This window comes from Miscanthus floridulus, chromosome 3 (assembly GCF_019320115.1).
Source record: "Miscanthus floridulus cultivar M001 chromosome 3, ASM1932011v1, whole genome shotgun sequence".
Lineage (NCBI taxonomy): Eukaryota > Viridiplantae > Streptophyta > Magnoliopsida > Poales > Poaceae > Miscanthus > Miscanthus floridulus.
In genome coordinates this window covers 39,427,362-39,443,377 of record NC_089582.1, presented here as the reverse complement: position 1 = coordinate 39,443,377, position 16,016 = coordinate 39,427,362, and the positions used below count along the sequence as shown (strand labels likewise).

The 16,016-nt window shown below is 43.4% G+C and overlaps 1 pseudogene; it reads right to left on the bottom strand.

The window, feature by feature from the left end:
• Window positions 1-450: 450 nt before the first annotated feature.
• LOC136545506 (transcription factor BHLH094-like) lies at window positions 451-3,879 on the bottom strand (annotated as a pseudogene).
• Between the last annotated feature and the right edge of the window lie 12,137 nt (window positions 3,880-16,016).

Sequence of the window (16,016 nt, the reverse complement as noted above, 5' to 3'; positions counted from 1 at the left end):
TAAATTACCTCACTACTCTGATTAGAAGTGTTTTCAAGACGGTTTCATCTTTATTTTTTAGAAACAAACCCAGTAAACACTTGATAAGGTTTTTTTTTAAAAAAAATATATATATCTTCAAGCTTCTAATAATTCTAAGAAAAACCTAAAGAAGCTGAACCTAAGCAGCCATCCACATTTGGGCTCTCCAGGAAAGGCATCCGAGCCATCCACCCCGCTAATTCTCTTCTGGTTCCAGCCAATTTCCCAGCAGCTGCAGCGACCACGAAACCGGCATGTTGGCAGATGTGCAATTCAAGCCAGTAAAAAGAAAAAGAGATCAGATCAGGCAGCAAGAAGAAAATGGCCATGCGATTGAGGCTTTCAGTTCATGGCCACCACATCGTCTAACAGCGAACTAAATGTTCTGAATTCCTTCGGTCCACTAGTTCAGTAAACAGAAACTTAAGACAAAAATCACTAGGCTTCCAATCTTCCTTTTGGCATAGTAAATAGGCCCCATCACTGCAAGCAACCACAGGAAAGAGAGATTACTCTCGTGTGCAAACCGAGAGATCGGTTTGCCCAAACCAAGCAGCAGGATAACCAGCAGCCCCGGGGCAAATCCCATACACCTGTCAAGTTCTCAAACTGCACAACATCAGAGTGATACACAGTATTGCCATCTTTTCTTGTATGAGTCTGAGCTACAAAAATTTCCAGGGATACATCACGAAATCCGTATACAATGAAAGACAGTGCTTCCTCCTAGACGAATGTGGAATGATGCATCTACGGCACTATGCCCCTAAATTTAGGAATAAAAGAACTTTGGCGACACGATAACCACGAGAAAAGAAAAATGGACCTGGTACTGTGGACTTGATTGATCCTGGTACTCTTTATTGGCTACCACAAGGAATTCAGTTTGTTACAGGCTTCCTTGTTTTATTCATGTCACTCTTTCATATGCATTACCGATCTGCATGTGAAGCCAATCTGACATCGAGCCCTGGGCGTATTCCCTTCGTGTTTGTGGATCCAACATCAGACTAGGAGCAGTATTATATGGTGGAGCACCAAACTGTAAGAAAGCAGGCACTGGTGAACCCTTTTGAACTTTTGTCAAAGTTTGTAAGCACATTTAACAGAATACGCACCGTCGTAAACTCAATAAAAAAAGACACAAGCATGCCATTCAACAGTGTACTGGTCCTATAATCTACAATTTTGAACAACAGCAGTGGTCTAAACTGGAAGTTGAACAGCAGCTCGTCACATAATTTAGTACTATTATGACCATATTAATATGTAGCATGAACAAAACTGGAAAATAACTCATGGGATGGCAGCTAAACTCTATGGTTTGGTTTGCAAAAGTACAATATTGTAGTAACAATATTGTTACTTTTGTTTTGAGTTAAGAATTTTACATATGTGTTTAGGAATGTGTCATGAGTCTCGACCGACACACTTTTAATGGTTCAGATGGAGCACCAAATGACTTCAAACAATATGGAGTTCAAAGCTTCAGAATTCAGAAATATTTTTTTAGTGTACCCAAGTTTGCCAATTAATATAGACTAGTACAGCTTAAGATGGCTACCATGGTTGTGAGTAGTGACACAAAAAAATGCTAACAGGTGTAACGAGATTAGGTCATTTAGAAAAATTAAAATACTTAAGCCGGTACCCTGTTTTTTTTTCAAAAGGTTGGAAAGAGCTTTGCTGAAATATATTAGTAGGATAAAGATATAAAGTTAAAAAAGAATAGTTACAACACCGAAGCCGGTACCCTGTGTATGAGTGCAGAAAACAAGATGTGCAATGACTCATACTAAGCTGAACTTTTTATTAAGAATCCTGAAAACTCAGATTTAACAGTTGATGAATAAACTTACATCTTTCGTTGGAAAAGCTACAGTCGCATTGTTCATATGAGCATTAATCGCTTCAAGTTTCATGGACAAAAACTGCATAGAACAGGTGAGTAATTAATTTGAATACATACAAGAAGACAATTTCACATGAGACCCAAGACCACATACCTCCACTTGACGCTGTAAAGACTGGATGTAATTTATTATCTCATCAAGGACTGATGCTTTCCCGATAACCTTTCAAAAAGAAAACATAATGTTTACAACAGAAGCTTTCACTGAAAATAAGGACCCGGAGAAGACAGCCACATGCTCACATGGTAATTGAGAACTAAAAGCAAGACAACGCAGAGCTTTGAATCCATGGGGTTCAACATGTACCTTGTTGCATCCAGGGACAATATCTTGAAGAACTTTCATCCGTTCACTTATCTTCTCCCGTCGCGCCTATCAGTAGACATATTGAGTTGATCGGATCATTAATTTGAATAACTGCAACTCTATTATAGGCTATAACAACAGTTGCACATTCTGATCTCTGTAATACTCAGTGACTAGACTATTAAGAAAGCATCCAAAAGTACTTGTGAAAAGTCCATGAGAAGGGTATGAGCTTACTCTTTCTGCGAGGCTATGGCTGTCCGTTGCTTGACCTCTTCTAGCCCTCACATGGATGTAGTCTTTTGGTGGCTCTTTAGGTGCAGGCTTTTTATCCGCAGACTTGCTAGCGTTCCCTGAATTTGTTCCAGCTTCTGTCCTTCTTCTGTCATTATTTTCACTAGGTGCCATCTGCTTCAACCGTTTTGCTTCTCGGTCAGCCTAAGAAAAAGAATATACAAATACGCATGAATCCATCGAATTGAAACAACCGTCATTTTGCTTTGTGTATTTAAAAACGCCATTGAAATTCATCCCTGCCCCATTGCAAGGATAGAAAGGCAATGTAAATGCCCGTAAGAAACAGAGAATGAGATCAATTAAACGTCACAATCTGCATGTCAGCTACACGAAGTTGTAGGAAAGACCAAAAGCTGCTGCACTAGCATCATATAAGGAACATTAAACCAGCACAATGCACGTTGTTGCTCACATGGTGAGACAATACAACGATGCCGCAACTACCTATTTGGCCATGGGTTCAGTTTATTTGATTGATAGCACCCACCAGAATTTCCACATCCATGACAGCAATGTTGGACCAATTGGTTTGAGTAACTAGAAGCTACAGCCTACAGCTTCCATTTATATTACACGATTAAACTACATATGAGCCCAAACGTGTTGTTTTGCAGCAAACCCGAACATGATCGAGTAAAACCCCCTTTCACATGAGGTTGAGCTCACCAGCTAGCTCAACGAGCCAGCAGGGCAGCAATTCATCAGTATCATCAGAACAGTAGAATCACTTTGACTAGCTTTGATTTGGACGGGCTGAGGGCCTTGATTTGAGAACCGTTGCTGCACACTAACTACACCCACACCCCGCGAACGCCGAGCAGGAACGAGAGTAAATCCGACGGCACGGTCGAGTAGATCACGGCGGCGAGCTGCCCAAGCCACAATTTCCCGGCGTTGCAGTTGCAGTCCACCAGGCTAGCTAAACCCAGCACCCCAGCCCACCAACGCGACACAGATCACACAGCGAGGCAATGCGGCGCGGGAGGAGAGGAGGATTGGAGGAGGCAGCCGTACCGAGTCCCGGCCGCCCGCACTGCTGCTGGCGGCGGTGCCGGACGTGGAGACGAGCTTGGACGGCTCCTCCTCGGACGGCCCGCGGCGCGGCCTCCTGCGGCTGCTGGAGCCGCCCCCGGAGCGGCGCGGCGGCGGTGACGACGGAGGAGGAGGCCTCGAGGTGGGGACGGCTGGCAGAGGCGAGTTGGTGGTGGTGCGGCGGCCGCCAGAGCTCGGCGGCCACCGACGAGGCGGGATCCATGCGCCGCCTCGGGGGAGGCGAGGCGAGGGCGAGCTCGGCTCCCAGATCGGGAGGGGAGGTGGCTGGCCGCCAGCCAGAGGCAGTGGCAGTGTGTGGCTACTCGCCGATCGCGACTGAGAAAAAATAATTTGAAATTTCCGGTGGGGCTACTAGCTGACAAACTATTCACTACTCGGCTGGGCCGCTGCCCGCTGCCCACTGCCCACTGCCCACTGGTAGCCATGGGCAAAATTTAGCGAGAACCGAACCGAATTTATCGAAAACCGAAGTCTCGGTTGCCCGAAGAACCAAAATTTGTTCGGTAAAATCGGTTTCCCCCTCGGTTAACCGAACTAATCGAAATTTACAATTTTGTTGATTGCCTTGCTGATTGGCGATTGCCTGGTCACCTGGATGTATTTCAGTATTTGTGTTGTGATGTGCTAGTGTAGTAGTGTGATGTCTTAGTATCTTGCACTCTTGCTGAATGCTGATGCCTTCCTTTAGAAGTTAGCACTCTATTGAACATGATGTTACATGAATTTTGGATACTGTTCGGTTTTTCGGTTCTAGTCAGAACCGAACCGAAAGAACCGATACCGAACTTGGTCGGTTCCATATTTTTTGAAGAACCGATCGATACTGGTTTTTTGAGAATCGAACTTCTTCAAAAACCGAAGAACCGATCGGTTCGGTTCGGTAGAACCGAACGCCCAGGGCTACCCGCTGGGGACCTGCCTGCCATATGGGACCGCCGGACTAGAAGCAAAACAGTCGCGCGTGTAGGTTTGAGGTGGATTTTGTGAAACGGAAATGCTGGGTCAGGGCTTACGATCGTCCGGACGTTCCTGTTGCTGTGGGCCACGACAGTACGCCCAACTATTCGAACCTCTAATCGATTGTTTGATAAAAAAATGGGCGGCTGTCTTCTTCACTCTCCATTGGAACTTTTTCCTCATTCGCATCGACCATATCTATCACAACGTTTCCCCTCCCCGCACCATGGCGGCCTGCTGCTCCTGCTCCTCTTCCGCGCGCGCCGCCAGCCGCTCCTGACTCTGCTCCCGGTGATTCTCCTGCTCCGCACGCCCGCCCTGCTGCACCTACCACTACTCCTATTTTGCACGCGCTGCGGCGCTGCTCATGCCGTTGTCCGCCCCACTCGACGATGCCGACAGCGCCTGAAAGGTCCTAATATGGCTAGAGGGGGGTGAATAGCCTATTTAAAAATCTACAAATCAACTATGGCAATTTGATTAGTATGACAAATAGCAAAATGCAAACTTGCTCTAGCTCTACAAGGGTTGCAAGCCACCTATCCAATAATTCTAGTTGCAATGATTAATAGGCACACAACTTGCAATATTACTACTCACTAAGAGCTCTCAATCTTGCTACTCTAAAGAGCTCCACTAGATGAACTTAAAATAACAAAGCAAGCTCTCAATTTCAATTACACTAAAGAGCTTGCCACAACTAGTTTGCAAGAATATTAATGAGTGAGTAGGGTGATTATACCGCCTTGTAGAGGAGTGAACCAATCACAAGAAGAATACTAAATCAATCACCGGGAGAATACCAAAGGGCAAGAGATAACCAATTTTTCTCTCGAGATTCACGTGCTTGCCGGCATGCTAGTCCCCGTTGTATCGACCAACACTTGGTGGTTCGGCAGCTAAGAGGTGTTGCACGAACCTCGTCCACACAATTGGACACCACAAGAATCTACCCATAAGTGAGGTAACTCAATAACACGGGCAATCCACTAGAGTTACCTTTCGGCTCTCCACCGGGGAAGGCACAAGACCCCTCACAATCACCACGATCGGAGCTGGAGACAATCACCAACCTCCGCTCAACGATACTTGCTGCTCCAAGCCATCTAGGTGGCGGCAACCACCAAGAGTAACAAGTGAATCCCGCAGCGAAACACGAATGCCAAGTGCCACTAGATGCAATCACTCAAGCAATGCACTTGAATTCTCTCCCAATCTCGCAATGATGATGAAACTATGATGGAGATGAGTGGGAGGGCTTTGGCTAAGCTCACAAGGTTGCTATGTCAATGCAAATGGCTAAGAGAGTGAGCTTGAGCCGGACATGGGGCTTAAACAGAAGCCCCCACGAAATAGAGCCGTTGTACCCCTTCACTGGGCACAACATGGGGTGACCGAACGCTTCGGTCAGTTCGACCAGACACAGGACCCCAGTGTCCGGTCGTCCGATGCTTGCCACGTGTCACCAGCTTCAAACGTTGATCGCCCGATCTCAACGGTCAAGTGATGACCGGACGCGTTAGTTAGAAAGTGACCGGACGCAGGACCCTAGCGTCCGGTCGTTTCCAGTAAGGTTCTAAACGCGAAATTTCACGACCGGACTCACCCGGCGTCCGGTCACTCAACGTTTCGTCTATGCACCTCACGTCAGCATACGTCAGCACTGACCGGCTGCACCCTGCCAGCGTCCGGTCACTCTTCGCGCCAGCGTCCGATCACAAGACCGAGACGCGTGCTCACTGTTGCTACTGACCGGACTCTGAACCTAGCGTCCGGTCACTACACCACCAGCGTCCAGTCACTCTGTGAACCCCTGTCTTTTCTGTCTTGGGTGCCGGTGGCACCGTCGGAGTGTCCACCCCGGACTGTCCGCACTCTACGGGCGGACACTCTGCCGATGAAGTTTCTAACCCTTGCTCAAATGTGCCAACCACCAAGTGTATCACCTTGTGCACATGTGTTAGCATATTTTCACAAATACTTTCAAGGATGTTAGCACTCCACTAGATCCTAAATGCATATGCAATGAGTTAGAGCATCTAGTGGCACTTTGATAACCGCATTTCGATACGAGTTTCACCCCTCTTAATAGTACGGCTATCGATCCTAAATGTGATCACACTCGCTAAGTGTCTCGATCATCAAAACAAAATGGCTTCTACCATTTATACCTTTTCCTTGAGCCTTTTGTTTTTCTCTTTCTTCTTTTCAAGTCCAAGCACGTGATCATTACCATGGCATCACCATCATCATGTCATGATCTTCATTTGCTCCACCACTTGGACTAGTGCTACCTATCTCATAATTACTTTTGATGAACTAGGTTAGCACTTATGGTTTCATCAATTCACCAAAACCAAACTAGAGCTTTCAATCTCCCTTTTTTGGTAATTGATGGCAACCCTTTCACAAAGATATGAATTGAAATTTAATTAAATCCATGTTGCTTGTCCAAACATATTTACCATGTGTAAAAGAATATGGACAAGTTTCATGAATCCCATATGGTAGCAATTGCTCCCCCTACATATGTGCTAAGAGTTTGGATTGTAGCTCGCACATATGCTTAGATAGGAAATATAGGAGACAATTTCTACTATATGATGCTAAGGTATAAGAGATGGACCTTTAAAGCGTGATACCACTCGGAGTGCACCAATATACCATCCTTAGCACCATTAGTTACTATATATACACAAAAACTAGAATACCCTATGAGATCAACATTATAAGCAAGGGTCTAGTTTCCATAAAATGAACATAAGTCTAGTTACTTTAGCCTATGCATGCTAGTTTTTCATTTCACCATTCAAGCATATAACTAGCATACACCACACAAGCATGTATATTGAAATTTAGAACTTGTGCTATGCAAGCAAATATATGAAATGCACATCAAAATGCAACATACAAGTTTATGAGCTTGTTCCCCCTACTTGTGTGCATTTTTTCCCTTACAATGTCATTTCATTTGTTTGCTTCTCCTATCTTTGTGAATTTCTCTCCCCTTTGTCAACAATTAGCACAAAAGGTGAGCTCAAATTATAGATAGGTTGGGGTGAAACCATGTGAAATGAGGATCATTTTCTCAATTTTGGTTCAATCTAGATTACTTGCAAAAGATATTTAACTCAGTTTGATCCAAGGACAATCTTCTTCATACCTCCAAATAAGGGTTATCTTATACCATGTTGAGTTAAACACTTGTAGCTTATTTTCTAGATCAAACGTTAGGTTTACAAGCCCACAAACATGTCATATGCTACCACTAGATCATTTCAAACATACAAGCAATACTGGTACTATACAAGCATCAAATTTATTTGATTTTAATGAATGAGCCTAGGACATGATAGGAATGACTAGATGCACTAAACAAGTCCTTACCAATGGATGGATGACATGTCAATCAACTTTACCTTGCTTTGCTCGAAGGAGAGGCATGTCATATAATGGGGGGGGTGCATCAACACATATTGGAGAAGTCAAGTATGTTCAATTCATTTCTTAGCTTGCAAAACCTCTTTTCATCAAGTGGCTTGGTGAAGATATCAGCAAGTTGATCTTCGGTGCCCACACTCTCAATGCAAATGTCCCCTTTTTGTGAAATGATGGCGGACATCAATATACTTTGTTCTTGAATGTTGAACCGGGTTGTTGGTGAGCTTTACGGCACTCTCATTGTCACATAGCAATGGCACTTGATTGAATTTAATTCCAAAGTCACTCAAAGTAGCCTTCATCCAAAGTAATTAAGCACAACAACTACCGGCTGAAATGTACTCTGCTTCGGTGGTTGAAAGTGCTATACTATTTTGCTTCTTTGATGACCAAGACATAAGTGATCTTCCTAATAGTTGACATATGCCCGATGTGCTCTTTCTCTCAACTTTGCATCCCGCATATTTGGAGTCCGAATATCTAATCAACTCAAATCTTGCTCCTTTGGGATACCACAATCCAACATTTTGTGTATGCCTCAAGTACCTCAATATTCTCTTTGTTGCTTTCGAATGACTTTCTCTTGGTGAGGCTTGGAATCTAGCACATATGCATACACTAAACATCACATCCAGCCTTGATGCGGTCACATAGAGTAGGCTTCCAATCATAGACCGATACATCTTTTGATCCACCATGTTGCCACTAGCATCACTATCCAAGCTTCCACTTGTCCCCATTGGTGTACTGATAGTTTTACTATCATCCATTCCAAACTTCTTGAGCATATCCTTGATATACTTGTCTTGACTCACAAATGTGCCATTCTTCATTTGCTTGATTTAAAGACCAAGGAAGTAGCTAAGCTCTCCAATCATGGACATCTCAAACTCACTTGCCATCATCTTGCCAAACTCCTCACAAAAATCTTGATTTATTGATCCAAAAATGATATCATCAACATAGATTTGCATTACAAACAAGATATTTCCATGCTTCTTGGTGAAGAGAGTGGTGTCAACCTTTCCCATCTTGAATTCCTTAGAGAGTACGAAATCTCTCAATCCCTCATATCATGCTCTAGGTGCTTGTTTTAATCCATACAAAGCCTTTCTCAACTTGTAAATATGGTTGGGTTTCTTCTCATCTTCAAAACCAGGAGGTTGCTCAACATACACAAGCTCATTGATGTACCCATTGAGAAATGCACTCTTCACATCTATTTGGTACAACTTGATGTTGTGGGCACAGGCATAGGCTAACAAGATCCTAAGTGCTTCTAATCTTGCAACCGAGGCATATGTTTCTTCAAAGTCAAGACCTTCAACTTGAGTGTAACTTGAGCCACTAATCTTGCTTTGTTCCTTATTACTATCCCATCTTGATCTTGCTTGTTTCGAAAGACCCACTTGGTTCCTATCACATTATGATCCTTAGGCCTCTCAACTAACTCCCATACTTGGTTTTTTATGAAGTTGTTTAGCTCTTCATGCATAGCATTGACCCAATCAATATCCTTCAAAGCTTTATCTATCTTCTTAGGTTCAATGGATGACACAAATGAGAAATGCTCACAAAATGAAGCCACTCTTGATCTAGTTTGCACACCTCTTGAAATATCACCAATGATAGTGTCCAAGGGATGATCTCTTGCAACATTGGTTGGTTGAAGCACTTGCACTTGATTGCTTGCATTTGATAGATCACTTGGTTGAGATGATGAACTAGCCACTTGTTGATCTTGCACTTTGTCATCACTAGTTCTTGCTTGAACTTGATTATGAGAACCACTAGCTTGCACATTTGAGTTAGAGAGCACTTGATTCTTATCATCTTCAACATCAATCACCTCTCTAGGCCTTATACCACCAATGTCCATGTTCTTCATTGCATTGACCAACTGAGTGCCTCTTACATCATCTAGATTCCCATCTTCCTCTTAGGAACCATTTGTTTCATCAAACTCCACATCATGAACCTCCTCAAGAGTACCACTAGCCAAATTCCAAACTCTATAAGCTTTGCTAGTAGTGGAGTAACCAAGCAAGAAACCTTTATCACATTTCTTTTCAAACTTGCTCAATCTAGTGCCTTTCTTCAATATGTAGCATTTACAACCAAAAACCTAAAAGTATGCTATGTTGGGTTTTCTTCCATTCAAAAGCTCATAAGGTGTCTTCTCCATCATGGGGTGACAATAGAGTCAGTTGCTATAATAGCAAGCCATGTTGATTGCTTCGGCCCAAAATGAATGACTCATATTGTACTCACTCAACATTGATCTTGCCATGTCAATAAAAGTTCTATTCTTTCTTTCAACTAAGCCATTTGATTGATGAGTGTACTTGGCCGAGAATTGATGTCTAATTCTAAATTCATCACACAACTCATCAATTCTAGTGTTCTTGAACTCACTACCATTGTCACTTCTAACTATCTTGATGGTTGTTTCAAACTCATTGTGAATGTCTTTGACAAATGATTTGAATGTTGCAAACACATCACTCTTGTCAACAAGAAGAAATACCCATGTGTATCTAGTGAAATCATCCACAATCATAAATCCATATTTGTTTCCACCAATGCTTGTGTATGTGGTTGGTCCAAACAAGTCCATGTGCATCAACTCAAATGCCTTAGATGTGCTCATCATGCTCTTCTTAGGATGTGTGTTATCAACTTGTTTTCTGTCTTGACATGCACTACATAGCTTATCTTTCTCAAATGTGACATCTTTCAAGCCTCTAACTAAGTCATGCTTAATCAACTTGTTCAATTGTTTCATTCCAACATGACCAAGCCTTCTATGCCATAACCAACCCATGCTAGACTTAGTGATCAAACATGTTGTCAATTGAGCTTCTCTAGCATTAAAATCAACCAAGTATAGATTTTCATATCAAAATCCTTTGAATATCAAGTTAGAGACATCTACACTTATAATCTCTACATCATCCATACCAAATATGCGCTTGAAACCAAGATCACACAATTGAGCTACCGACAAAAGGTTGAAGTTCAAGCTCTCTACTAGTAGCACATTGGAAATGCTCAAGTCATTGGATATTGCAATCTTACCAAGCCCTTTGACCTTGCCTTTGCCATTGTCACCAAATGTGATACTATCAATCCCATTGCTCTTGTTTTCATTGATTGAATTGAACATCTTGGATCACCGATCATGTGTTGTGTGCACCCACTATCAAGCACCCAATGCCTTCCTTTGGCTTTATAATTAACCTACAAAAGAAGATTAATTCTTTTTAGGTACCCAAACTTGCTTGGGTCCTTGAAGGTTAGTTACCAAGGTCTTTGGTACCCAAATGGCCTTCTTCTTTGGGCCCACAATTGGTGTACCAATGAACTTAGCCTTCACACCATTAGCACCCTTAACAAGTATATAACAAGAATCAAATTTAATTGAGGATACAATAGGTAGCTTATTCTTGTTAATCTTGCAATATTGCTCTACATGCCCAACTTGTTTGCATCTATTGCAAAACCGACAATTGCCCTTCACAAAGTTAACTTTGGGAGTGACAAAGGTCGCCTTGCCTTTCTTGGGGGTATAGCCTAATCCCTCTTTGTTGAGAGAAAACCTTTGGCTACCCAAGCACTTTAGCAAGCGAGCATCTCCACCATAGGCATTGCCTATGGCACGAGTGAGCTCATTCACCTCCTTCTTGAGGGTCTCATTTTCCACCATTAATGAGGCATCACAAGTGAGACCATCACTCAAAGGTGAAGTAGAAGTAGTAGTGCTACAAGAAGTGTTAGTGGGAGCAACTATAATGGGCTTATAAAAAGATTCATCAATAAGATCACATGTTAGTCCCACATCACATGATGCAATCACTTGCTCCTTCTTAGCTTCCTCTTTGACTTGCTCGATGAGAGAGGAGTGAGCTTTCTCAAGCTTAGAGTGAGCTTTACCAAGCTTCTCATGGGCTTCCATTAGCCTCTCATGAGTGTCATTGAGCTCATCAAGGGATTGCTCAAGAAATTTGACTTTCTTGTTCAATTCTTTGCACTCCTTTCTCTTCATCTCAAAGCAAGTATGCACTTGCTCACACATGTCCATGAGCTCCTCCTTGGAGTACTCCTCATCATCATCATCACTCCTATAAGCATCACTTTCACATTCATCATCATCACTCACATCATATTTTACCTTGGTAGGTTTTGCTATGAGGCATGTCGAAGGAGTGTCGAAGATGGAGGGCTTGTTGTTGATGGCTATGCTTGCTAGTGCTTTCTTGATAGATTTCTTGCCATCATCACTAGAGTCATCACTATCCGAAGAGCCATCACTATCGTAAGTGACCACATAGCCTCCACCCTTCTTCTTCTTTTGGAAGGTCATTCTCTTCTCCTTCTTCTCCTTCTTTTCTTTCTTATCCTTCTTGTGCTTCTTCTTCTCATTCTCATCATTGTCACTATTGTAGGGACAATTTGCTACAACGTGATCGGGACTCTTGCAATTGTAGCATCTTCTCACATATTCTTTGCTTTTGGTGTGATCTCTTCTCTTTCTTGCACCATAGCCCTTTTTCTTCATGAATTTTTCCCATCTTGCGTACAAAGAGGGCCATAGCTTCATCATCAATATCACTAAGATCATCATCATCACTTGATTCTTTCTTGGACTTGCCCTTGTTCTTGGATGATGATGAGCTAGCCTTGAATGCTATACTCTTCTTCTTCTTTTCTTCTTCTTCCTTCTTGTCATCCTTGTCATCCCCCTCTCTTTCCACACAGTATGTCTCTTGGGTCATGACATCACCTAGTACTTGGTTAGGGGTAATATCCTTCAATCCTCCTCTTATGATAAGCAATCTCAACATCTCAAATCTTGGAGGTAAGCACATCAAGAACCGATGAGAGACATCATCATCCTTGATCTTCTCTCCCAAGGCCTTCAAGTCATTTACAATCACTTGCAACCAATAGAACATTTCTGGAATGCTCTCATCTTTCTTCATCTTGAAGCTTGTCAACTTATCCTTGAGAATGTACAACTTAGCACTCTTCACCGCCGGTGTGCCCTCATATGTTTCCTCTAATCTCCTCCACACCTCATTTGCTCTTTCACAATCCTTGATTTGCTCAAACACCTTGGAATCAATGGCATTGTATATGGTGTTGAGAGCCATTGTATTGCATTGCTTGTTGGTCTTGTCTTAGTTGGTGGGGTCATCGGGATCAATTATAGCATAGTCATTCTCGGTCACCTCCCATACTTGATCATTGATTGAACCAAGATATATCCTCATCTTTCTCTTCCAATAATCATAGCATGTGCCATCAAAAACGGTGGTTTGCCCCCCACATGGTTGAACACAACTTGAGCCATAATTTGACACCGAGGTTGTTAAGCCTTCAATCAAACGGTGACCACAACTCTGATACCACTTGAAAGGTCCTAATATGGCTAGAGGGGGAGGTGAATAGCCTATTTAAAAATCTACAAATCAACTAGAGCAATTTGATTAGTATGATAAATAGCAAAATGCAAACTTGCTCTAGCTCTACAAGGGTTGCAAGCCACCTATCCAATAATTCTAGTTGCAATGATTACTAGGCACACAACTTGCAATGTTACTACTCACTAAGAGCTCTCAATCTTGCTACTCTAAAGAGCTCCACTAGATGAACTTAAAATAACAAAGCAAGCTCTCAATTCTAATTACACTAAAGAGCTTGCCACAACTAGTTTGCAAGAATATTAATGAGTGAGTAGGGTGATTATACCGCCTTGTAGGGGAGTGAACCAATCACAAGAAGAATACTAAATCAATCACTGGGAGAATACCAAAGGGCAAGAGACAACCAATTTTTTCCCCGAGGTTCACGTGCTTGCCGGCATGCTAGTCCCCGTTGTGTCGACCAACACTTGGTGGTTTGGCGGCTAAGAGGTGTTGCACGAACCTCATCCACACAATTGGACACTGCAAGAACCTACCCACAAGTGAGGTAACTCAATGACATGAGCAATCCACTAGAGTTACCTTTCGGCTCTCCACTGGGGAAGGCACAAGACCCCTCACAATCACCACGATCGGAGCCAGAGACAATCACCAACCTCCGCTCAACGATTCTTGCTGCTCCAAGCCATCTAGGTGGCGGCAACCACCAAGAGTAACAAGTGAATCCCGCAGTGAAACACGAATGCCAAGTGCCACTAGATGCAATCACTCAAGCAATGCACTTGGATTCTCTCCCAATCTCGCAATGATGATGAAACTATGATGGAGATGAGTGGGAGGGCTTTGGTTAACCTCACAAGGTTACTATGTCAATGCAAATGGCCAAGAGAGTGAGCTGGAGCCGGCCATGGGGCTTAAACAGAAGCCCCCACGAAATAGAGCCATTGTACTCCTTCACTGGGCACAACACGGGGTGACCGGACGCTCCGATCAGTTCGACCGGACGCAGGACCCTAATGTCCAATCGCTCGATGCTTGCTATGTGTCATCAGCTTCAAACGCCTATCGCCCGATCTCAATGGTCAAGTGATGACCGGACACGTTAGTTAGAAAGTGATCAGATGCAGGACCCCAATATCCGGTCGTTTCTAGTAAGGTTCCAAACGTGAAATTTCATGATCGGACGCGTCCGGTCATGCTCGACCGGACTCACCCGGCATTCGGTCACTCAACGTTTCCTCTGTGCACCTCACGTCAGCATACGTTAGCACTGACCGGACGCACCCTGCTAGTGTCCGATCACTCTTCGCGCCAGCATTCGATCACAAGACCGAGACACATGCTCACTGCTGCTACTGACCGGACTCTGAACCCAGCGTTCGGTCACTATACCACCAGCGTCTGGTCACTCTGTGAACCCCTGTCTTTTCTGTCTAGGGCATCGGTGGCACCGTTGGACTATCCACACTCTACGGGCGGACACTCCACCGATGAAGTTTCTAACCCTTGCTCAAATGTGTCAACCACCAAATGTATCACCTTGTGCACATGTGTTAGCATGTTTCACAAATACTTTCAAGGGTGTTAGCACTCCACTAGATCCTAAATACATATGCAATGAGTTAGAGCATCTAGTGGCACTTTGATAACCGCATTTCGATACGAGTTTCACCCCTCTTAATAGTACGGCTATCGATCCTAAATGTGATCACACTCGCTAAGTGTCTCGATCATCAAAACAAAATGGCTTCTACCATTTATACCTTTTCCTTGAGCCTTTTGTTTTTTTCTTTCTTCTTTTCAAGTCCAAGCACGTGATCATTACCATGGCATCACCATCATCATGTCATGATCTTCATTTGCTCCACCACTTGGACTAGTGCTACCTATCTCATAATCACTTTTGATAAACTAGGTTAGCACTTAGGGTTTCATCAATTTACTAAAACCAAACTAGAGCTTTCAGCGCCGCTAGCACATGGAGAAGCGTCGGCCCTAGCATGGAAGCCTTCTGGCCTCGCCTCCTGCTACGACTACGACGCGTCGGTGCCCTAATGCAGATGGTGGCGGAGGTAGCACCAGGATACAATGCATGTTGCAAGTGTACAAGTTCAAATGTTTCATTTGTTTTAGAGGTATGTTGCATGTGTTTCATACGGATGTTACAAAAGTAGGTCAGGATGTTGCATATATTGCAATGTTTGTACATGTTTATTGCAAGCGTCTGTCATCAATGTTTCATCTATTCTTTCAGACCCATGTTGCAAGTGTGTTTATCTCGATGCTGCATATGTTTCACACATATGTTGTAAGTGCTTTTTATCTACATGTTGCGTATGTTAGCAATAGTTTTCAAGTGTTTTTAAGTGTTTCATACATATGTTTCAAGTGTTTCATCAGTCTTCAGACGTATGTTGCAACTATTGCATCTAAATGTTTTAAAAGTAGATCGGGTGTTGCATATAGGATGCGCGTGGGACGCGGGAAGGGGCGCTAGCGGTGCCACGGGCACGGGAGGGGCGTGGAGTGCAGGCGTGCCCCAGGGAAATGAATCAGCCCGGTAGTGCTATACTGAAGGGAAGTAGATCTACATTGTCTTTGG